Source organism: Mustela nigripes, chromosome 10, assembly GCF_022355385.1.
Source record: "Mustela nigripes isolate SB6536 chromosome 10, MUSNIG.SB6536, whole genome shotgun sequence".
In the NCBI taxonomy this organism is placed as follows: Eukaryota; Metazoa; Chordata; class Mammalia; order Carnivora; family Mustelidae; genus Mustela; species Mustela nigripes.
The window spans coordinates 14,922,984-14,946,412 of record NC_081566.1 but is presented as its reverse complement, the minus strand read 5'-3'; positions in this window follow the sequence as shown (position 1 = coordinate 14,946,412).

Sequence of the window (23,429 nt, the reverse complement as noted above, 5' to 3'; positions counted from 1 at the left end):
GATCACTTTGTACTTCCATATTATACCATGGTCTTCTCTAGGAGTGTGTGGTATGTATGTGTAAACAGGGTTCAACATGTGACAAGAATATAAACTTAAACTATCAGTGCTAACTCCTTTCACTTTTTTGAAAACTTTCTTGAGAGTGAACCAACTCCACCACTTTAAACGTAGCATATAGGATGCTGGCTGGTAAAGAGTCGCTGCCTTCAGATGGCATTGGACAGCTTTGGGTCCGGGATTGGGAGGAGTTTGTTGATGCTGCCCCTAGTGGCCATCTGGGGTATGAGTCAGTTGTGCCTTGGTCCAGAGTCAGGCCTGGGAGATGATGGAGCCCTTAGGCTGCCAGAAGGCCAGTAGGTGGGATCACTGTGGAATGTAAGAAATGAGAAATTTGGTGAAGGTGAGATAGATGAGGAAGTGGGGGTTAAGCATGCCTGCCAAAGCGCTTATATAGAATGGTGTGAATAATCCTGCTAAAATGGTTTTGTCATATACTAGATAGTATAAATCTACCAGTCTTTATGTATTGTTTGGTAGTATTTCTTAAAGATTTTGCAGTGAGCCCTCTCAGCAGCAATGAACTCACCAAAAGCAAACATGTGTTTAGTGAAAATATTAAATACACATTTCTCATTTCTCAATGATGTTTGCCCTAAAATGTTTGCCCATTTACTATCCACCATGAGACCTGTAGCAATGAAAACTACAAAAAAAGAAAAAAGAAAAAAAAAAAAAAAAGAATGTGCTGCAGAGGCCCCGGGATTTATTTTCAACGTGAGACGTTATTTTAAGATCTTCTTGGACGATATGAAATATGAAGCAATAGCTGTTAATGTGTTTGGTTTAGTTAACAGAAGAATTCTACAGACAGCTAAATGACTCTTTTCTTATGGGCCAACAGATGCTTCAAATTACAAATTGGCTAATTTCAGTAAGTGTTCAATTTTTTCCACAAAATTTGTGGAATCAAAGTAAAAAAAAAAAAAAATCTGGGGGCACCTGGGTGGCTCAGTGGGTTAAAGCCTCTGCCTTTGGCTCAGGTCATGATCCCAGAGTCCTGGGATCAAGCCCGCATCAGGCTCTCTGCGCCTGCTTCCTCCTCTCTCTCTGCCTGCCTTTCTGCCTACTTGTGATCTCTCTCTGTCAAATACATTAAAAATCTTAAAAAAAAAAAAAATCTGGCCATATTGTAAATACTCCTGTAAGTTCAATGAAAAACTTGAACTTCAAAGATAAAATAATTTGTTTTATGAGTATCACAAATACAAATTCTGCATTCATTCTATCTTTTGTCAGTAAATTTCATGCAAAATAAGATGTCTATAGAGCAGAAATATTCCCTGAAGCTTTAAGAGGATGTAGTTATTAAAAAACAAAATTTGGAAACAAGGAATTATTGAAATTTATCCTAGAAAAGAAAGGAAAGAGTTGAATAAACAATGAGAACTTGATCAATTTACAAGATTTAATTTTGAAATTCTACAGCTGTGCCTTGAATATCCAGACTTGTGGAATAATCTTTTGATGAAGCTCCCTATTTTATTTCATAAAGTATATTATGCTGTGCTACAATGGAAATAAGTCATAAAAGCTAACAATTTTGAAGCCTTAACATTATATAAAATATTTTAAAGTATAAAGAGAGACAACTTACAAGTTTGTCTTATGTCTTATTTATTTGACAGACAGAGATCACAAGTAGGCAGAGAGGCACACACAGAGAGAGGAGGAAGCAGGCCCCCTGCTGATCAGAGAGCCTGACGTGGGGCTCGATCCCAGTACCCCGGGATCATGACCTGAGCTGAAGGCAGCTGCTTAACCCACTGAGCCACCCAGCCACCCAAATGAGATAGTTTTTTTTTTTTTTAAGATTTTATTCATTTATTTGAGAGAGTATTAAAAAATACTTATGAAAGTATTTGTTAAAGAAATCTACGCTGAAAAGAAGCAAAGAGAAGTCATCTGTGAAAATACCTTGGCTGAAATACTTACACTTTTCAGAATAAAAAGAATAGAATTGAGAATTTCCTCCATTTAGCGGAATTTGTTCTAAACCTACCATTTGTTCTCAGTTGAAAATACTGTGGACTACAGAGGGGTGAACTGCTAAGGAATGAGGCAATTTAAGATACAACTATAATAAGACATACTGAAGAAAAAAAAAACATTCTTCAGAAATATCTCCATATTTCTGGGTATTAGTAAATAAAAAAGCTAGGGAACTGGATGACATATATGAATATATACCAACAATACTATCCTGCTTAGGCTACTTTTAATATTCTGATAATCAACATGAATGTTCCAAAATTTCATTTTAATATACATGGATATATGCATTTTTAAGAGAGAATTCTTTTTTTAAAAGATCCAACAATATTTTTTAAAAAAATAATTTGTTGGCAAATATATGTTATAATTACACAATTTAAATAATTGTAGTTCCCCTTTTATTCTTAAAAATATCTTAACTGGGCAGCTAAGTTGTATAGTCACTCTATTTTAAACCCAAACTGGAGGTTAAATCATTCATGCCCTAAATTGGTGAGGATATTTTTTACTCTGGAATATTTTTAAATGGATTTGGATGGAGGTTCTTCTGTTTTTATTTTAGGGTATAGGACATGGAAAAAAAATACCTGAGAATATAACACTTTGCAACTATCTCAGTTGGGTGCCTAGGTGGCTCAGTGGGTTAAGCAGCTGCCTTCAGCTCAGGTCATGATCCCAGGGTACTGGGATCGAGCCCCACGTCAGGCTCTCTGCTCAGCAGGGGGCCTGCTTCCTCCTCTCTCTCTGCCTGCCTCTCTGCCTACTTGTGATCTCTGTCTGTCAAATAAATAAATAAAATCTTTAAAAAAAAAAATCTTTAAAAAAATAAAACTATCTCAGTTGATTCTCAGCAAAATATAACCCCACATACGAAGGTCACAGAGGTTTAGCTTGCTGAATTTCAAGGAGCAGTAAGGATGACCCAACGCAACTTAGATGCCAGGAGGGAGGGGTTTCTGGGACTTTCAGTGTTAAAACTGTGACAGTCTCAGTCAAGCCTAACTTGATGGTTTCCCAAAAGCTGTTACAGCAATTCAGACCCCTGTGTGTTTAGGTGAGACCTAGCTGTCATGGAGAGAAGGAAAATCAGAAATAACGAGCCCCTGAGCCGTGGTTTCAGAAGGGGTACTCTTGCCCTTTAGTATATCACAAAATAAATAGACAGCAAATTTTGTGGCTTCTTCATGTTCCAGTCCTTCCTTCTCGCACCAGATAAACCATAGAGAAACATGTTACGATGATTCCTGTCCTTTCCTTTTCTCCCCAGAGGAGCCCTGTCTTCGTCACACTACTAACCCTTCCTAATTCCTAGCTAACCTCCACACTGCGCAGCCCTAAAACTGCTACTGCGTTGGAGAGGAAATGCAGTGTTTGAACAGCATCTGAGGACTGTCTGACTTTACCAGAATCTAGTTCCCTAGGTATCCACCAAACAAAGCTGAATATTGAATCCTTAATGCCTACTTCACTGCCGAGTGCATAGTATGCTTTCAATAAATATACGTCGAATTTGCGAAAGGTAGATCCAAAGGCCCCTGCTCCAATAGTGGAAATCCATCAGACTGTTCTCTCCCAGGTATCTGGGGGGGAGAAAGACAGCAGGGGAGGAGGGGAGAGAAACAGTTGGAGAATAACCACTTTGCTTTGCCTCATCTAAAAGCTCAGTAGGGGCTCCCCGGTGACTCAGTGGGTTAAAACCTCTGCCTTCGGTTCTGGTCTTGATCCCAGGGTCCTGGGATCGAACCCTGCTTCGGGCTCCCTGCTCAGCAAGGAACCTGCTTCTCCCTCTCTCTCTCTCTGCCTGCCTCTCAGCCTACTTGTGATCTCTGTCTGTCAAATAAATAAAATCTTAAAAAAAAAAAAAAAAACTCATTGGATGAGGGAGAGTGCAAATGAACCACAGATAAACTGGGTAAAACTATTTGTTCCTGTCTCCCTTGTCTCCCAGAAGGAGGAGTTGCTAAAGGGACCTAATTTTTCCCTCTTGGTTAGTATCAGCTAGCTAGATACTTGGGGAAAAAAGTGTTATTCTTATATTTTGAGAATTTACTTCTGAAATCATAGAACCAGAGAACAGGAACACTTGACTATAAAAAAAAAAAAAAAAAAAACAGGTAACCAACGCTTCTCAGATTTGCATAGGATTCTTTTATTGTCAGGAGAAAAGGTATTATTTCATGAAAAAGTCAAATTGGACCAAACACGTATTCTGGGCGTTAAAATGTGCCCCGTTGACCACAGCACCTGGAGAGTGTGTTTCTTGACATTCCGGAGCTGTGTGATAACCGGGAGACAGCCCAGGGCAGGGGTGTATGTGGCAGATGGAAGAAGGCCTCCCAGTACCACCACTATGTCTGGGAGGCACTGGGCAAACGGCTCTGTTCACCCCTATCCACCGACGAGGGTTCTGATGAGGATTGAGTGGATCATGTATGGAAAACTCTTAGCAGCATGTCACATGGTGCGTATTGAAAAGATAGCCTTTGTTGGGGGGCCCGAGTGGCTCAGGGATTGAGCATCTGCCTTTGGTTTAGGTCATGATCTCAGGGTCCTGGGATTGAGACCCGAGTCAGGTTCCCTGCTCAGCGGAGAGTCTGCCCCCCACCCCGCCCCTCTCACCCCCACCTCGTGCTTTCTCTCTCTCAAATAAACCAATAAAATCTTAAAAAAAAAAAAAAAAGAAGAAGAAGAAGAAGAAGAAGATAGCTATTGGCACTCACTGTTCCTGGTAAGTTGTCACCGAATCATCTATAATTTCTACCAGAAGAACAAAGGTGATTTTTATACCTCATAGCAGGTTTATGAGATATAGTGATCACGGGGTTACTGGTATATGGCTCTTAAGCCAGAAAATATAGATTAGGATTTAAGTTAGAGACTTTTATCCCCAAGCCCACCGGAATGGAAACAGTTAAAAACCCAAAACACCAGAATTCTTTGGTTGAGTTTAATAGACAAGCTATGCTTGTGGATGGCTACCCTGGATCAGAGCCCATGACTTCACTTGCCCAGGGGTACCGTCAGGGAAGGCTGCACCAGGGAGGACGCATTTGATGGGAATCTTGAGGTTAACTGGGAACACGCAAAGTGGTCTTCCTACTACGACGAGCTAAGCCAAGAATGGCTTTAATAGGCTTCTAAGCTGCTAATAATCACCCAGACCTAAGGTCGTGTGATTTAACAAGAAAGGTGAATCGCCAATGTGATTACCACTAAGTGGCATCACTTTAACAAAACTGGCAGAGCTTCGCTTTCCCAGTGTTCTCCTTGGTGCAAGAAACTGGGTGCTGGCTTCATCACCTGAGGCCATAAAGTACTGTAACATGTTAGCTCACGCTGGGTGGCAACAGGTTTGTTTTTCATGATTATGTAATCTGAATTCCTTTTCCAAGAAAGGATTTGGAAATGAGCTATTAAACTGGATTGCCAGCGAGCTCATAGTCTGAATGCACATATATGTTAACCATGACCAACTTGGATCCTTCTCAGACTGTCCCCTCAACACCATCCAGATCGGTAAATGGTAAGTCAAGGGTGACCCAAAAGAAGGGTTGTCCAGGAGCTAGCTGAGGTTTCTGTAAGGCATTAAAATGCCTACTAAGGATTTTTAGGGAGGGTATTTGATCTGCTGAGTCTTAAATAGCAACCTAATCAGGCAGGCGATCTGGGCACTTGGTACACAAGTACCCATATTAAATTTGCTTTAAAGACTAATATGGTGTTGAAATACCGTGTAAAGAGTGCCTACTAGACTAGGTTCAAAGACTTCAGGTGCCAGTTGGGTATTTATTGACTAGAATGTTATTTAGAAGAGCATTCACATTGTTCTCAACTCTCAGGACAAAGCTTAAAACCACAGCAAGTAACTGCTTGGGGTTTTGCATTCCACAGTCTTGGACTCACAGCAAGCTTCCTGTTCCCTCTTGGCTGGCAGACCCGAAGGCCAGGCGATGAATGGTTTGATTCTTATAGTTGGAGAATCTGCTCTGGCTTTCAGCCCTTAAAATTCTGGGTGCCAGACCAGGTGTTATTATTTATTTATTTTTTTTAAGTTCCTCCTAGAGATTTGGATTTCACTTGACGATAACAGCAAGAAAACAGACTGAGTTAGGCGTTTGGGCAAAGACCATATCTAATAAAGATCCACACACCTTTGTAAATCCCAAAAAAGGAGTGTTTCGGAATAACCAAGAACCAAACTTGGAAACTCTACTCATTCTGTGGGATCTTCTTGATAGGTTTCTGGAATTAAGAGAAGAGATGAAGGAGGAGGAGGGGGAGGGGGAGGAGGGGGAGAAGGAGAAGAAGAACAATACCACACTCTTGGGCCAACATTTTTTTCTTCCTGGAGGAAATAGCCAGTCCCCGCCCCCCCCCCCCCATAATTCTGTGCTTTCTTACACAACTTGTATATACAGCTGTATGTTTATGATTAGCTAAAAGTCAAATGCTAATATTTCCTCTACTGTCTTCACAACTTAAAAGGTGAAGGGCACCAGGTCAGAATGTATTAGAAACTGAATGAGGGAGATAAGGTTGTAACTCTGGCAGTGTGTGTGTGTGTGTGTATGCACGCACCCCCTCCTGCGCGCATGGGTGCTTGGGGGTGTCAACATATAATTTATCTATATAGGTGACAGATGAAACACTCCAGAACTTGTCCTCATATGGAGAAGTTATGAGCCTGCTATGAATTTTAAGTGCAAAACAAATTTATTTTTTTTTAAAGATTTTATTTATTTACTTGACAGAGATCACAAGTAGGCAGAGAGGCAGACTGAGATAGAGGGGGGAAGCAGACTCCCTGCAGAGCAGAAAACCCAACGTGGGGCTCAACCCAGGACCCTGAGACCGTGACCTGAGCCGAAGGCAGGGGCTTAACCCACTGAGCCACCCAGGCGCCCCTGGAAAACAAATTTAGAGGATACTAGAACATTATTTATTTGAATAGCAGGCCCAAATTAATAGCTTAGGGAAAACCGTTTATCTTTTCTTGTCTGCCCCATTATTCCAGCAATTTTAAAGGTCTTATGGTCAATTTTAAATAATCTTGAAAGGGTGGGGTTGGAGGTGGAGGGTGGAATTTTAACTTGGCTAAACTGGGGCCTCATTTCCTTGGCAGTTCAGAAGGTCTTAATGAAGGCTTTCTGCCAGGCAGAATAGCACAGGCCACTACTCAGTCACACCGTCCCTGACCCTTCTTCAGAGAAAGGGAGGCTTCTATCTTCCTGTGAGGCAGCCCCTCCCTTGGGTAGGGCGGTCAACCCTCCTCAGTGGCTACCCCCAACCCGGCACTGTGCTCATTCTGACCTTTGTACCCCTGCCAGATTCTGACTGGAATTCTCACCCCTCGCTTCTCTTTACCCCAAATGTCACCTTCCTTGCAAACCCACACCAGGTCCTCAAAAAATACCCAACAAAGGATTTCAAACCAACGGCACTCCCCTTCTTGTAAGCCATCATGAAGTTGCTGCAATTTTTACTATTTCTGATAGAATCTTTGAGCTAGCTGGTCAACCAGGGACAAAAGCCCTTCTCTTTTCTTTCCCAGCTATACTCTTTCTTTTCCTTAAAAAAAAAAAAAGAACTTTATGATCTCTGCCAGGTTTATCATTGTTTACTGTACCCACAGAGCTAGAACATAATCGACTTTTCACTACTGTTGTATGCAGACATTATGTTATTTCAACTTCTCAATCCACTGCACATCAAGCCCATATCTGGTTTTTGCAGAAGTTCTCTGACATTAGAACTTAAAAGCAGTCTTAAAGAATGAAGCTATTTCTCCAACAAGGACAGGAGGAACTGAGGAAGAAAGTAGTACATAGAGGGTATATTGTTACTTAGATTCCTCTAGTCTGGGGAGCATTTGTGGAGAAGTGACATGGCGAAGCTTTTCAGAAATATGGTCCAAAGACACCAGAGGAAACTCCTTCTCGATTGACAAAAATGTCTTCAAGACTTTCTCTAACAAACAAAGAGTAAAAATGTTTTTCTCCTTAGGCCTCATTAAGTTTTTTAAACCTCCCTTTAAAATAATAGTGGCAGATCCAGGGATACAGAAAATAGAGCTCCCATGAAGAAAAAGTGATTCTTTCTCATGAGTCTAGACTTCTCCACGTAAGGAAGTCTAAAGGAAATTGAGTGCAGTCAACCTGCAAGGGTGAGCAGAGATAATTGAAATGCACTGATAATTCAGAATCTCATTTCCACCTCATTAATTTCAACCTCTGTTCCCTCCTAAAGAAAAGCAAAGTAGACCAAATTGAAGAGAATATCCTGTCCCCACAACTGCCTTGGGTTCAGTCAGTTGGGTGGAAGATCATTATCACAACAAGGAGGCAAAGCAAGTCGCCCACGTGATTCACAGTCTAGCGAGCCTTCCACCCCCCACCCCCCCCACCCCCATCACTAGACTGTGCCAAGATTGCAGGGGGGTGTCACTTATTTGATATTGATGAGAACTGACATGAAAATCATTTTTGGTCTTGATATGTTTCCCATTTGCAAATAACCTTGATTTTGCCAAGTTTGGGAACCTTAGCATAATTATGGCTAAAGAAGTTACTACTTGACTACAGTTGGTGAGCTATGTATTTTTACCCTCCCTCCCATTCTTTGGGAAGGAAGGGGTGGATTTTCCATTATTTTCAGTAGGACGAGCCAACTTATTAATTACTGGAAAATGATCGAGGCTCTGTCTCTCGGGTATATTTTCCTCCATCCATTTATGATGTGTATTATGGTACAGGGAGAAAGGTGGTTTACTGTTATAAGTCATTATGTGTAAAAAAAAAAAAAATCTATTTTCTTGCAAGGGAAGTTTCAGGATTCTCAAATACTAACACATCTGGGTGCTCATCTGGGGAGCATCAGACATTCGTTAAGTATCCCTACATTATTAGGCTCAAGTACAAAAGAAAGAGTTGTCAAGAGTCTGAGGAATCCATGGTGAAGAGAGAGGAAGAAATCAGGACCAGCTTAGAATGTCCAGTAACAGAATTATTATTGCGACCACTTGTGGAGTTCACATTTTGACAACGTTCGACACTTAAATATTATCTCTAAGTGGCAAAGTTTTCGACTGGAAAGATACAAGTAAGGGGGCATTTGTGGAAGCAATTCCCTAGCCCGGAAACACTATGGCGTGTCAAAAGTGCCTGCAAGTCCAGCCTTGGGAATAGTAATGAGGAAAAAAAAATTTTTTTCTTTTTTTTGAGGAAAAAAATTCTTGGTTCTTATCCAGGTACCTGGTATGAGGAAACAAAATACATAAACTAACAGCATAGAAATAAAGATTGGGAAGAGTCAAATCCTTCTAGCAGGGTATGATGGTTGATTTTATGTGTCAACTTGACGAGGCTATAGTACCGAGTTTTTCAACCAAATACTAAGTTAGGTGTTGCTGTGGAGGTATGTTGCATATGTGGTTAATATGTAAAATCAGTTGACTTTAAATAAAGGAGATAATTCTAGATAATGGGGGTGGGCCTCATCCAATCAGCTGTAAGGCTTTAAGAGCAAAACAGATTTCCCTGTGGAAGATAATAAGCCTCATGATTTCAGCATCAGCCTCTAACTGAGAGTTTTCAGCCTGCTGAGCTGACCTACAGATTTCACATTTGTTACACCAATAATGTATGTAGTATGGATGGATGGATGGAATCTATCTATCTATCCATCTATCTATCTTACTGGATCTCCTTCTCTGGAAAACCTTGATACAGAGAATAACCAGAGAAGACCTGGGGAAGGGATATTTGAACTAAGCCTCAAGGAATAAGGAACCAACTATGTGAAAAGTAAAGGTTAATTATGTTCCTTGCAGAGGAAAGAGCATACCCAAAGGCCCCGAGATAGGAAGGAGCTTGGCATCAATAAGGAAGTGACAAGGAAATCAGGATGTCTCAGGCACAATGGACAAAAGAGAAATGGCCCAAGGTGTGGTTGGAGAGGCTTACAGAGGTCATCATGCTGGACCCTTAGTAGAATATTTGGATTTTTTTTTTTTTTCAAATTACTTTAGGAGGCCATTGAAGGTTTTTAACCTGAAGAAAAATAGCTGCCTTAGGGGGAATGGAAGGTGGGCAAACTTAGATTACTGTAGTGGTCCAGGTGGGAAATGATAGCTAGCTTGGCCCATTGTGCTGGGAGAGGTGATGAGAAGATGTGGACTGATTCAAGGTTATATGATAAGAAGGTAGGAAGTTAGGACATCAAGGATGCTCCTAGGTTTCTGACTGGTACAGCTGGGTGGATGGTGGTGATACTAAATACAGCGGGATAGACTGAAAGAGGAACAGGATTTTAAAAATGTGAATAAAGAATCAGTTTGGGGGTACCTCGCTGACTCAGTTGGTGAAGTACGCAACTCTTAATCTTGGGGTCATGAGTTTGAGCCCCATACTGGGAGTAGAGCTTGCTTAAAAAAAAAAATTAGTTTTAATATAGAGCTCAGAAGAGAGATTTCAGCATGAGATATACATTTGAGAGTCATCACTCACAGATGATATTTGAAGCCACGTGAATAGACGTGACTAATCAAGGAGAGAAGGAAATTTACCAAGGACGGAGAGTGCCCAGGACTGAACCCTGCATAATTCCAACATTTAGAGAAAGAGTGGAAAAGAGGTGGGTAGAGAAATGGGGGAGGGAGTGGGGAGAGTGTGCCAAGGGGCCTGTTTCAAGAAAGAGGTGGCAATCAACGGTGTGAAATGCTGCCAAGAAACTAAGGGAAATGAGGACAGAAAAATGAGGATAGGGTTTGGGACCTGGCCTACCACCCTGAGCTCTGAGGTCTGACATGTCTGCTTATTGATTTCATGCCTCTCGCTTAACATTCACACACATTGATAACAAGTAGACTACTTCCCATGGCTCATTTCCAGGAGAGCACTGGACTTCCTAAGTATTGATTTTCATAATTGGACGTAAAAGGGGGCCTATTTGTTCGCTCGTTCTGGAGGAGGAGGAAGGAAAGAAGTCGGTCCTTGGGCACTTGGGGATGAGAAAGGAAAAGAGAGACAGGGAAAGGAGAGACAGGGTGCTCTGCATTCCCCAGCCTGGCCTTAGGTAAGGTGTCTGGTGTATAGGAAGCACCTTATACAAAAGGTGACTTGTTTTGAAGATCCAAGGATCCCAAATTCTAGGCTGGAAGACATTCTCTCTTTTACTATTGTTTTCTTCCTCATTCCACTTAGCAAAACTTGTAATTATGAATATATTTGGTATAAATATTTATTTAGCATTTAGGTCTGTTCTAGCTCTCACTCTCATGAGGCAAAGAGCCTGGGTGTTTGTAACGTCTTGGATCTTGGCCCAGCACAAGACCTGGAACATAGTAACAGTTCAAGATATTGTTGTTGAATTAACAAGTGATGATAGTTTGTTAAAGAATGGAAAATTGCAGTCCTAAATTTCCGGGTATAAATAAATTAGTGAACTAAAAGTCAGTGGTCTTCTATGTTTTTCCAGAAGTATTAATTTGCTGTCCATTTTTACTGCTCCCCTCCCTCAATAGACAAGTGGTGGCAGGCACTGCAAATTTAAGAAACTATATGAGAACACCCAAGACATTGAGAATATTTTATGTATTCACTTATTTTTGGGGGGATTTTAGAAAAAACAAATCACTATTTTGTATTTGTAAACCATAATTTTAGTTTCTTTATAGAATGCTTCAGTATTTAGGACTTCTGTACTGGTGTTCTGTACTGGTTTATGATTGATGGGTCCATAAAAATCCAGATGTACGGTAACTATAGGTCTAGAATCACACGGACTTCACTACTTGTGTGGTTCCTAGAGCACTGGTCCAAGCCATCAAAATAGGAGGTTTGCAGTAAGGAACATATGAGGGAAGTATGAACTTCTAAAGCCACGGATGCAGCAGAAGACTTGTCTCAGAAATCTTGAAGAATCTTACAATTTTAGAGTTAAAAGAGACTTCAGGCCAATTCCCCTTCCTGTATAATCTGGGAAACAGGGACCTCTAAGTGCATCATAGAGTTCAACAGCCAGTGTTTAGTTTGTAATAATGTCACTCACGTCTAACCTCAAGCTCTGACCCTAAATTCTGTGTGTGTGTGAATCCGTGTAAATAGTATGTGCCTACTTAGACCCAATACTGATGCACATAATATAAATTAGCCAATGGTTATAGCCTTAGTGATTGACCCTAAGTAGGAAATAATCCCCAATTATATTTATTTCATAAGTTGGGAATTTTTATATTAGGTTTTCTCCAAAGTGAGGCCCTGCTCAGCTACTCTGATGAAATCCCACATGTCTTACCAAAAAAAAAAAAAAAAAAAAAAAAGTCACTTTCTCCCCTTACAAACCCTTGCTGAGACACTGGGGAGTTTACCATGTGTCATAGAATGAGGCTAGAACTGCGTGTTCCAGCAGCGGGGGGTGCGGTGGTGGGGGTGTCTCTTATACATGAATCACAAATCCTTACCCTGCCAGTTTTTTACAACTCATGTATTTCTGTGCATTTTGGGGGGAAATTGATAGTTTTGTAGCAGTGTATTAATATTTACTTTCTTGGTAACAGATTTTGGTTAAGAAATGACTAATTATCCATAAATACAGGGCATTTCTCAAATTATTTCTCTAGAGTACTTGCTTCCCACACTGGCTTTGCCGATTGCAGATCAATAAAAGCAACTATTCAGTCATGTATATATGAAACACGCATAAAGATGTAAGTAACTTTACAGAACGGCTACTATATAAATTAAAAATTTGTGTTCCTTGTTATAGCACTGGTTTTTTTTTTTTTCCCTTTGAATGATTTTCAAATCCTAGGAGTTCTGCAGTTAAAATCCTTCAAATGGCTTTCATTTACAGTTTGTACAACAAAGTGCTGTTTTAGCCAGACATGATATTTCCATGCTCCTACTAAGGATTGTTTTCTCAAATCCCAATCCTGTTTTCATGACTTGATGATGCCATAATGTTTTTTTGGAAGTTTTATGCCAAGTCTCATTTAATTTGAAAGCTTCTCTTTTAAACTGAATGATACAGGAAAATGTAATAATCCTCCTTCAAGAAAATAAGCTATTGAACATTCTCCCCATATTCTATTATTTAAAAAACCCACATTGGGGCACCTGGGTGGCTCAGTGGGTTAAAGCCTCTGCCTTCGTCTCAGGTCATGATCTCAAGGTCCTGGGATCGAGCCCCGCATCGGGCTCTCTGCCAACAGGGAGCCTGCTTTCTCCTCTCTCTCTCTGCCTGTTTGTGATCTCTGTCTGTCAAATAAATAAATAAATAAAATCTAAAAAAAAAAAAAAAAAAACCCACATCATCCATCTTTATCAAAAAGAATGTATTGATTCAAAATGCTGTTATTAGTCATAGGAAGGTATCAAAATACGACAACAAAGACCAGTTTCTGTCTAAAGATGGAACATGTCTCACTCAACTGTGTATTATCAGGACTTAGCAAAGAGTAGGGGATTATTAAATATTTCTGGAATAAGGTTAAGATCTACTATGTACCCAGAAAATAATATAGTTCATCTGAATATAGTCTGTAAGAAAAAGATTAAATTTAACATAAATACAATCATGAAAATGTTTATAAGGAGTCCCAGAAAACTGGGTAGAAAAGATGCTTTCTTTAACTGGGAAAGATATCACAAAAAGATTCTGTTGGCTTTATAGAACATATGGAGCTGGCTTGGCAGATGGGTGGGAGTAGGTGGTTCCTGGCGTGCAAAAGGCCCTACAAGTCCATCTTCCTGCTTCTTGTCAGAGGAGAAATAATAAGATGTACACACAAAGTGTTTCTCTCTGTTTTTAAATAAGACTCGTGTGGTTATGATATTTGGTCTCTATTTATATGTGTATGGTTGCTGAGCTTTCTTTTCTCTTCTTTCCTGGACCAGTCTACTATGATTAACTTATCAGTTTTTTTTAATGGAATGATTCTAGTGGAAACAAATCGTTTACAAAACTAAATTGATAGGATTGACCAGTTAGTTGGATGAGCTATACAGAGCTTACCTAAAAATTTAGGTAATTTCAAATCCAAATCATAGACCATGGGGTGTGTGCATTCGAAAAGTTATGTATAAATTTAATAAAATTTAAAAATTGGGGCACCTGGGTGGTTCAGTGGGTTAAAGCCTCTGCCTTCAGCTCAGGTCATGATCCCAGGGTCCTGGAATCGAGCCCCGCATGGGGATCTCTGCTCAGCGGGGAGCCTGCTTCCCCCTCTCTCTCTGCCTGCCTCTCTAACTACTTGTGATCTCTGTCTGTCAAATAAATAAATAAAATCTTTAAAAAAAAATTAAAATCAACAGTCATGTTCATATTTTGAAGGAGCCTTTTCTTATACTTATGGTTACTAGTTTTTAGTGAAAATTCCTTCTGTCCAATCTAAAAAATTTTGTTTTCTAATTTTGAAAAAATTTTTAAAAAGATTTTATCTATTTATTTAAGAGAGAGAGAGTATATGTGTGTGCACGAGGCTGTTGGACAGAGGGAGAGGGAGAAGTAGGCTGCCCACGGAGAAAGGAGCCTGATACGGAATTTGATCCCAGACCCCAAGATCATAACCTGAGCTGAAGGCAGACGCCCAACTGATTGAGTCACCCAGGCACCCCATAAGTTTGAAATTTTTATATTGTCTCTTCTCCAAAGTGAGGTACCTTTGGACTTACTCTGATAAGTCCAAATCTCAAATATCATGCAAATGAAAATTTTATTTTCTCCTGTGTTGTTAACAGTTTCACACACATTCTTTTAGACTTAAAAAAGAAAATCTGGTGTATGTCTCACCCAAAATGTAGGATGACTTACAGCATTTTGTAGTAGCTCATACTTAACCTTGGCTTTTTCCTGCACTTAAGGGGGAAAAGGAAAAAAGAAAAAAATATATATTCAAAACACATAAAACCTTTGTCTGTATCAATATAGAATTAAAATGAGTATCTCCAGTGAATATTAAAATGGAAATGGAATGTAAAAACAGATAATCCACCTTTTTTTTAAAGATTTTATTTATTTGACAGAGATCACAAGTAGGCAGAGAGGCAGGCAGAGAGAGAGGGGGAAGCAGGCTCCCCACTGAGCAGAGAGCCCGATGCAGGGCTCGATCCCAGGACCCTGGGATCATGACCCGAGACGAGGGCAGAGGCTTAACCCACTGAGCCACTCAGGTGCCTCGATAATCCACCTTTTAATTAAATACTTCAATATTGTTTGAAATGAAAACACATTATTTTTGTAATTTATATTTATAAACTTTTAATTGTTCCTAAGTTTTAACTTCATTATTTCATATTTATACAAATTAACCAGAATCGTGTGACAAACTCCCGTATAGTCATTACTCAGCTTCAACAATCATCGACTCATTGACAGTCTTGTTTTATACATATTCTTATTCATTTCCCACCTCTGTCTTTTTTGGAAACAAACCCCAGATATAACATTTAACTATAGGTATTTCAATACATATTTCTAAGAGAAGGGCACTCTTTATTGTTAACATAAAAACCATTCCAGTTAGCGTATCTCAAAAATTTTACAATAACTCCTTAATATCTATTCAGTGTTCAAATGTCCTCATAAAAGGCATAAACAGCTTTTTTAAGAGTTTATTTAAATTAGGATACAAATAAGGTCACATGTTGGGATAGGTGACGCATCTTTTAAGTCTCTTTTAATCTATACTTCTATTTCTTTCCCTTATCAATGAAATGTATTTGTTTAAAAGAAATTTTTTTTCTTCTGGGGACATTTGGGTGGCTCAGTTGGTTAAGTGGCTGACTTGATTTTGGCTCAGGTCTCATTCTCAGGATTGTGAGATCAAATTCTGCATAAGGCTCTGTGCTGAGTGTAGAGCCTGCTTAAGAGTCTCTCTCTTTCTCTGCCCCTTCCCCTCCACTAGCTTCTAGAGTTTTCTACTTCTTACACTTTGCTGATTGCATCTTTAAGGTTTGTTCATATTCCTGGCTGTGTGTGTGTGTGTGTGTGTGTGTGTGTGTGTGTGTGTGTGTGTATAGAGAGAGAGAGAGAGTAATTGACAGCTATTAGCTGAATCTATTCTAGAGGTTTGGTCAGATGCAGGTTATCTTTCTCAAAGCAAAATAGTAATAGTTTAATGTCTCTTTTTGTGATATTAGCCACTGCTGAAGCCTGTGTCTAGATTCTTACTTTATCTGAGATGGCAAAATGATGATACTCTAATTTTATCATGCCTTCTATTTATTATCTAGGGTATTTCCATAATGAAAAAACCCTTCTCATCTGCTACTTGATTACCAGTGGTATAATTTTTTAGGACATACAAGGTGGTTTATTTGTATCCCTCCATTTATCATTTTTCAAAATAATCAGTTGGTTTTAGTGGTGACTTATTCGTTTTTTCCTCATATCATTTGACAAACGCAGAGTTAAACACAGTTGAAATGTTATACATAATTGCTATTATTATCTTTATTGACACAAAAATTTACCCATCTTTGGTTACTGAGATTCTCTTCAAGGCGGTTCCAGAGTCTTTTTTTTTTTTTTAAAGATTTATTTATTTATGTGTGAGAGAGCCCAAGTGCAGGGGCGCCTGAGCTAGTAGAGGGGCAGAGGGAGAGGGAGAGAATCCTGAAGCAGACTCCTGCCTAGCATGGAGCCCCATGCAGGGCTGGATCCCAGGACCCCAAGATCATGAGCCAGGAGTCAGGAGTCAGGTCCTCAACCGCCTAAGCCAACCAGGTGCCCTGACCTTAGTGTTCTTTTGATAGTTCTCTTGGGTGTTTCTTTCCTCAGACCTGGAGTCCACCATTTCTCTAAGGATCCAGGTTCCATTTAGTGGGAAATATCTGGAATGAATTTTTTTTTTTTTTTTTTTTTTTTTTTTTTTTAGTGGGATGGACAATTTTGACCCAATCCTCTTTCAACAGATCCTGAGGGTTGGTGTTAAAACACAAGCTATGGAGTAAAAAGAGACTAGGGTTCGAATCCCATCACTCCCCAGCTTGGTGATCTTGGCAAAGGTACAGGGCTCTAATGTGCAGCAAGACAGCAGAGCGGCCCAGGCCGGACACCGAGCCGCACCATATTCTCCCCTGAAGAGATGCCACAAACAAGACCGGACTTGAGCTGTTCTCACTGACTGGCCCCGGAAATTCTTGGGGTAGATTGAGGTTGATTCTGTCGACTGGCCGGGAAACTAGGAGGGCCTTGGGTCACAAATAGGGACCACGGTTGGGGGAAAATGTTCAGTTCTGCCCTTTCCTCATCCCTGTATTGCACTAGGCCGGTGCCCCCCTTCCTACCGGAACTTCCTGTGGGGCCAGGATGAGAAGGAGAGCCGAAGCAGTGGGGAGCCACAAGGCAGAGCTCTGACCTGTGACGGTTATAAGCAAAAGACCCTAAGTACAGAGGGTTTGACCAGGCCCTGAGAAGCCCTCTCTGCCCACACATATCCCTGCTGTCACCCTCCTGTGGGCATCCACTTGTAAAACAGAGTGGCTGCCTCCAGTAAGAGATTATTCAGAGGATCCTTGGAGAGCAGGTGAGCACCATCCCACGTGTCTCCCACAAAGGCCACAAATACACAGACCGATTCACCTGGAGAAGCACGATCTTGCTGGACGTCTGCCCCTCTCCGTGGGTGCAGTTTAGGAATCAAGGCAGCTAACGGCTCCGAAGGATCAGGGCTGAGTTCAGCGGGTGGATTCTGAGAACTTCAAGGTTCGAGAACAACAAACTGGACAACTTAAGCCAGAGAAAGCAGAGCTCATGGAAAACCGAAACAGCAGTTAAAGACAGAATAATAAATATACTTGAAGAGATGAGAGAATTTACTGGGAACGGAAAGTGAGAATAAGCAGCCGGATAAAAGAATTAGAATTATTGAGAATGGGAGCACTTGGGTGGCTCAGTTGGTTAAGAATCTGCCTTCGGCTCGAGTCATGATTTCAGGGTCCTGGGATTGAGCCCCACTTTGGGCTCCCTGCTCAGCGGGGAGCCTGCTTCTTCCTCTCGCCCTGCCCCTCCCCCTTGCTCTTGATTTCTCCCTCTCTCTCAAATAAATAAATAAAATATATTTTTTTAATTTTTAAAAGATTTTATTTATTTGTTTGACAGAGATCACAAGTAGGCAGAGAGGCAGAGAGAGAGGGGGAAGCAGGCTCCCCGCTGAGCAGAGAGCCCGATGTAGGGCTCCATCCTAGGACCCTGGGATCATGACCCCAGCTGAAGACAGAGGCTTTAACGCACTAAGCCACCCCGGCGCCCCAAATAAAATATTTTTTAAAATTATTAAGAATGAATTCTGGCACACAGGGAAAGATAGTACTGCCCAATATCATTTATATGTGGAATCTAAAAAAAAAAAAAAAAAAAGTTAAATTTCGTAGAAACAGATAGTAGAACAGTGGTTGCCAGGGACTGGGGTCTGGGGAAAATAGGGAGAGTCTGGTAAAAGGGTACAGACTTTCAGTTATAAGATGAATAAGGTCTGAGGATCTCATGTATAAAATAGTGAGTATAGTTGATAACACTGTATTGTGTAATTAGAATTGGCTAAGAGAGGGGGGCGCCTGGGTGGCTCAGTGGTTTGGGCTGCTGCCTTTGGCTCCGGTCATGATCTCAGGGTCCTGGGATCAAGCCCCGCATCGGGCTCCCTGCTCCGCAGGAAGCCTGCTTCTCTCTCTGCCTGCTTCTCTGCCTACTTGTGATCTCTGTCTGTCAAATAAATAAATAAAATCTTAAAAAAAAAAAAAAAAAGAATTGGCTAAGAGAGCAGAACCAAAAATGTTCCCATACGCACAAAAAAGTGAGTATATGAGAGGATAGATATATTAGCTGAATCCACATGTTTATCACATCATCACGTTGCACTCCTGAAATATCTCACAATTCTGTCCATCACATCTCAAGAAAGCTGAAAAAATAAAGTTAAAATTTAAAGAATCCTATAGTTATCCAATAAATAATTCAATGGATTGTTTAAATAATGAAAATATCCGGTAAATATGTGAGCGGGGGTGGGGGGGGGCACAGAGTTTTCCCAGGAGGCCTGGGGAAAGGGTAGGGCAAAGAATGGAAAAGAAAGAGAAGAGAAATTTGGGAATCAGACAAGTGTCAGAGTCCATCTGTTAGGGACACCAGAAGAACAAAAGGAAATGGAAGGAGGCCAATAGTTCAAGCAATAGTGACCACGAATTTCCTAATGTCACACGGCTAGTGAATGGCAAAGCCAGGAGGTCAGCCCAGGCAAGCTAGCTGGAGTACATACCCTGGACGGCTGTTTACTGCCTTGGATCTGCACGTCAGATGCCAGTCCGGAGGAGGAGGAGAATGACGTTAGGGATAGGGCAGAAAGAGGGGGAGGTTGTAAAGCAAGCAGAAGGGAGCCACTGCCTGAACTGAGGGAGACAATGTTGCAGGAGCTGGGGATAAGTCTAGATGTCTCCACTCCATGTGACTGGGGTCTTTCAAAATAAACATTGGAACCCCCAAAACACAGAAACCACAGCCTAAAAACAACAACAAAAACAGACAAGTCACTTCCTTTTGCTACTCCTCATTTTCTTTGTCTGTAAGTGGCCAATGGGAACCCCTACCTCGTAGGGTTGTTGTAAAGATGGAATCATATAATATAGGTAGGATGCTAAGCACAGGAAAATAAATGCATATACTCACATTAAAAATAATACAATTGTGGAGCGCCTGGGTGGCTCAGCGGGTTAAGCCTCTGCCTTCCGCTCAGGTCATGGTCTCAGGGGCTCTCTGCTCAGTGGGGAGCCTGCTTCTCTTCCTCTCTCTTTCTGCCTGCCTCTGCCTACTTGTGATCTCTGTCTGTCAAATAAATAAATAAAATCTTTAGGAAAAAAAATACAATTGTGTATTTATCTAAAAATTCAATAAATATTTATTGAGGATTTTCTATTCACCACACAGTAGAATACAAAACAGACAAAAATTTTTGAAGTGATGGCTTTTCTGGGGTAGAAGGTGGGTGGGGGAAGGGAAGAAAAGCAATACATAAATATTAATAAATAATATGATGTGAGGTAGTGTGAGTGCTACTGTGACATTAGGACAGGGTAAAGGAATAGAGAATGGGTGGCGAAGAGGTCCTATTTTGATAGGACGGCTGGGAAAGGCCTATGCAAGGAATGAAGTGACTGAGTGACCAAGCCAGGAAACACCTGGAGGAGTGTGTTTGTGGGATGGACAGCAAGTGCAAAGATCCTGAGGTGAGAGTGAACTCAGCATGTCCAAGGGATGGCAGATTGCCAGTACCTTGCTCGGGAGCAGAGAGAACCGGGGAAAGAGTGGTTGGAAATTACATGAGAGAGGTAGCCTAGATCATTTAGGTCTTAATCTGTCACTGAAAATTCAGTGTCTCTTTCACCATTTGAAAACCTTGTCTTTGCATATTCCACTAAATCAGGGATGCCAGCCATGGAGGGACGCCCTTTTCCGTTAGTTCATTCTTTCTAGCCCCTACAACTTAGCACGTTAGAAGACACCTCTGCCCTCTGGTTGAGCGGAAGACACCTCAAAATTGAGCCTCCTAGGCAATTGCCTTCTGCCTGCGAGCCACAGGAAGGCTCTTTTGATCCATGGTGGTCATTCCAAACCAGCCCTCTAATTGCCCTTGTCCAGGTCCATGGGAATTACTCGGAAATGTTTGAAGTCCCAGCGCCAGGCACACTCTGAGTCACCCCTTAGTCGAGGGGAGGTGGCCAGGAAGCAGCCAGGTCCTAGGGGAGGGTTTGATTTAGTGCCCTTGGATTCTCGTGCACAGCCCTGCCCCTACGCGTAGGTAACCCTATCTCACCCCTGCAGGCTGGGGTGCCCATGCTCTTTAGAAAGGCATCCTAAACACGACCTGATCCTTCCCTCCCCGGGCAAGGGTTGTTCCTGTTCGCTAATCACAGTAGAAGATTCCTTTCATCTCCCATCCCTCTCCCAGGGGTGAGCTGGCTACAACTGCCCATGTCAGAAACTAACGCACCGTGTTATTTTACTTTCCAGTTACCTCTGGATTTGCAGTCTGTCCAGAAGGCTGTCCATTCCTCACCTCCCTGAATCTGGTTGTTCAGTTTGCCTTATTACTTGCCGACAATGTCACCTGGAAATTACATGTAAAATTACATTTAGGGGCTCCTGGGTGGCTCAGTGGCTTAAGCCTCTGCCTTTGGCTCAGGTCATGATCTAGGGTACTGGGATCCAGCCCCAAGTCGGGCTCTCTGCTCAGCAGGGAGCCTGCTTCCCCCTCTCTCTGTGCCTGCCTCTCTGCCTACTTTTGATCTCTTTCTCTGTCAAATTAAAAAAAAATTTTTTTTTAAATTTAAAATTACATTTAAAAATAAGCCCAGAACTAAGGAGATGCGGGGGGAATAAACCAGTAAATTGCCACCTCTTTATTTAGATTTGTCATCTAGGACTCCCAGAAGGAGAAAAGTCAGTGGCCCAAAAGAAGCCCAACTTTCTCCCATTGGGTACATTTTCGGAGGTTTTGTGCAGCTAGAAATACCAGTAAAAGGAGACAATGTCAGAAAGAGAAGCCACATCTGGACTGGCCCCTGTATTTTGAACACCAGAATTATGAGAAGGTCAAGACAGACCCCCCCAGCTCCAAATATTTTTCTTCTGAGGTTGGTGGGAAAAGACTGAAAAATGTGTGTCATGTGGAGGAGAGTCTATTGACTTTTTTAGTCAGAAATGTCCTGGTTGACTTGACTTCCTATAAGAGTGTGCCTGACCAACCCTTTCTTTATCTCCTGTCAACAATAATTTTAAGATTGCCCTCGGAATTTTTCTATCCCAGTTATTCTTAGCCACTTGGCACCTCTTCCCACTATCACACCACAAAATTGCAACAGGCAGATATTTTGGAGAAGATTAAATGGGGATACTTATAGCTATCTTGTACCTGCCCCCGTGCAGCTCAGCGAGGGTGTTGATGGCTCCTTGGCCAGCCATGGCCAAGTCTACAGCTGTGTGCCTTCCTAAGAGCTGGGCCAGGTAGGGATATACACAGGATGAAAATATGTTTAGTTCAGTTCATGGGATGGGAGATTCATAACTCATTATTTTTAGAAATTAGGGTATTTCTGGCCTTTTGAGATTGCTGTCCTGAACAGCAATGAGTCCACACTCTCAGAAAGTATGACTTCGTGCCAGTCAAAAGCAACCTTTTGTGTGCTAGAAGGACTGAAGACCCGACTTGCCACTTCGTGGACCTCACAAGTCTGGGAGATGAGAACATTAACTCGTAGGCATCTCAGGAGCCAATGGGAGGAACAGTAGCAAGGTGTTAACGTCTTTTGAAAGGATCTGCTGTCTGATCTTCTAACAGCAGCTTCCACTTCCCCTTTTGCTGTGGACACTCAAGTGAACATGGGAAAGGAAGGATTTGAAACAACTGAAGGCAAATACTCTGGCTATATGTCTTCTCTCATCAGCACAATTTAACATCAGCTGGGTAGAGCTGTCCCCTGGTAAATCACTGTCATGGGAACTTAGAACACACTCCATCCTGATGATTGTGTTTCCTGTTTTTACCACCCCATCCAGATTCAGCCACCGCCTAACCCCAGTCCTGACATACCGGTGTAGTTGACATTCTTTGCAGAAACACAATGGATGAAAATGAACAGGAACTTCAGAATAAGAGCTGAGGAGGTGTGAATCTTGGTTCTACCATTCACTGAGGCACTTTCTGCCTTCGTACATGCCTAAGTAAAAGGTATCTAATGTGGTGAGGTCTCAATTTGTTTCTCTGTGAAGCAACAACAAACAGTAACCTGAATGTATTAGTCTGCCCAGGGCGCCATTACAAAGTACTACAGATGGGGGCTGGGGCTTAAACAACAGGTATTGATTTTCTTACAGTTCTGGAGACTGGAAGTCCAAGGTTGAGGTGTTGGCAGTGTTAATTGCTGGTGAGACCTCTCACCTTGCTCTCTTCCTTACTGTGTCCTCACATGGCCCTTCTGTGCATGCACAAAGAGAGAGAAGCTCTGGTGTCTCTCCCTCCTGTTTGGTCCTATTGGATTAGGGTCTTATACCTATGACCTCATTTAACCTTAACTATCTCCATAAAGGTCTTACTTGCAAATATGGTGATATTTGGGGGTTAGGACTTCAACATGAGTTTTGGAGGAACATAATTCAGTTTATAACAACTGAACACTGTCCCAAGGATTACTTCTGATTATATGTAAACAGGACCTAGTCTCCTACCTACAGTATAGCAAGTGCTCAATGGATATTGGTTCCCTTACTTTCTACCCTAGGTCATTTCCCTCCCGAGTGGGTCATTTTCTTCTCTACACATGAGAAGCCGTATTTGACCCTTCGCATAGATGGTGTAGATAGTTACAGAATGAACAGAGGGCTTC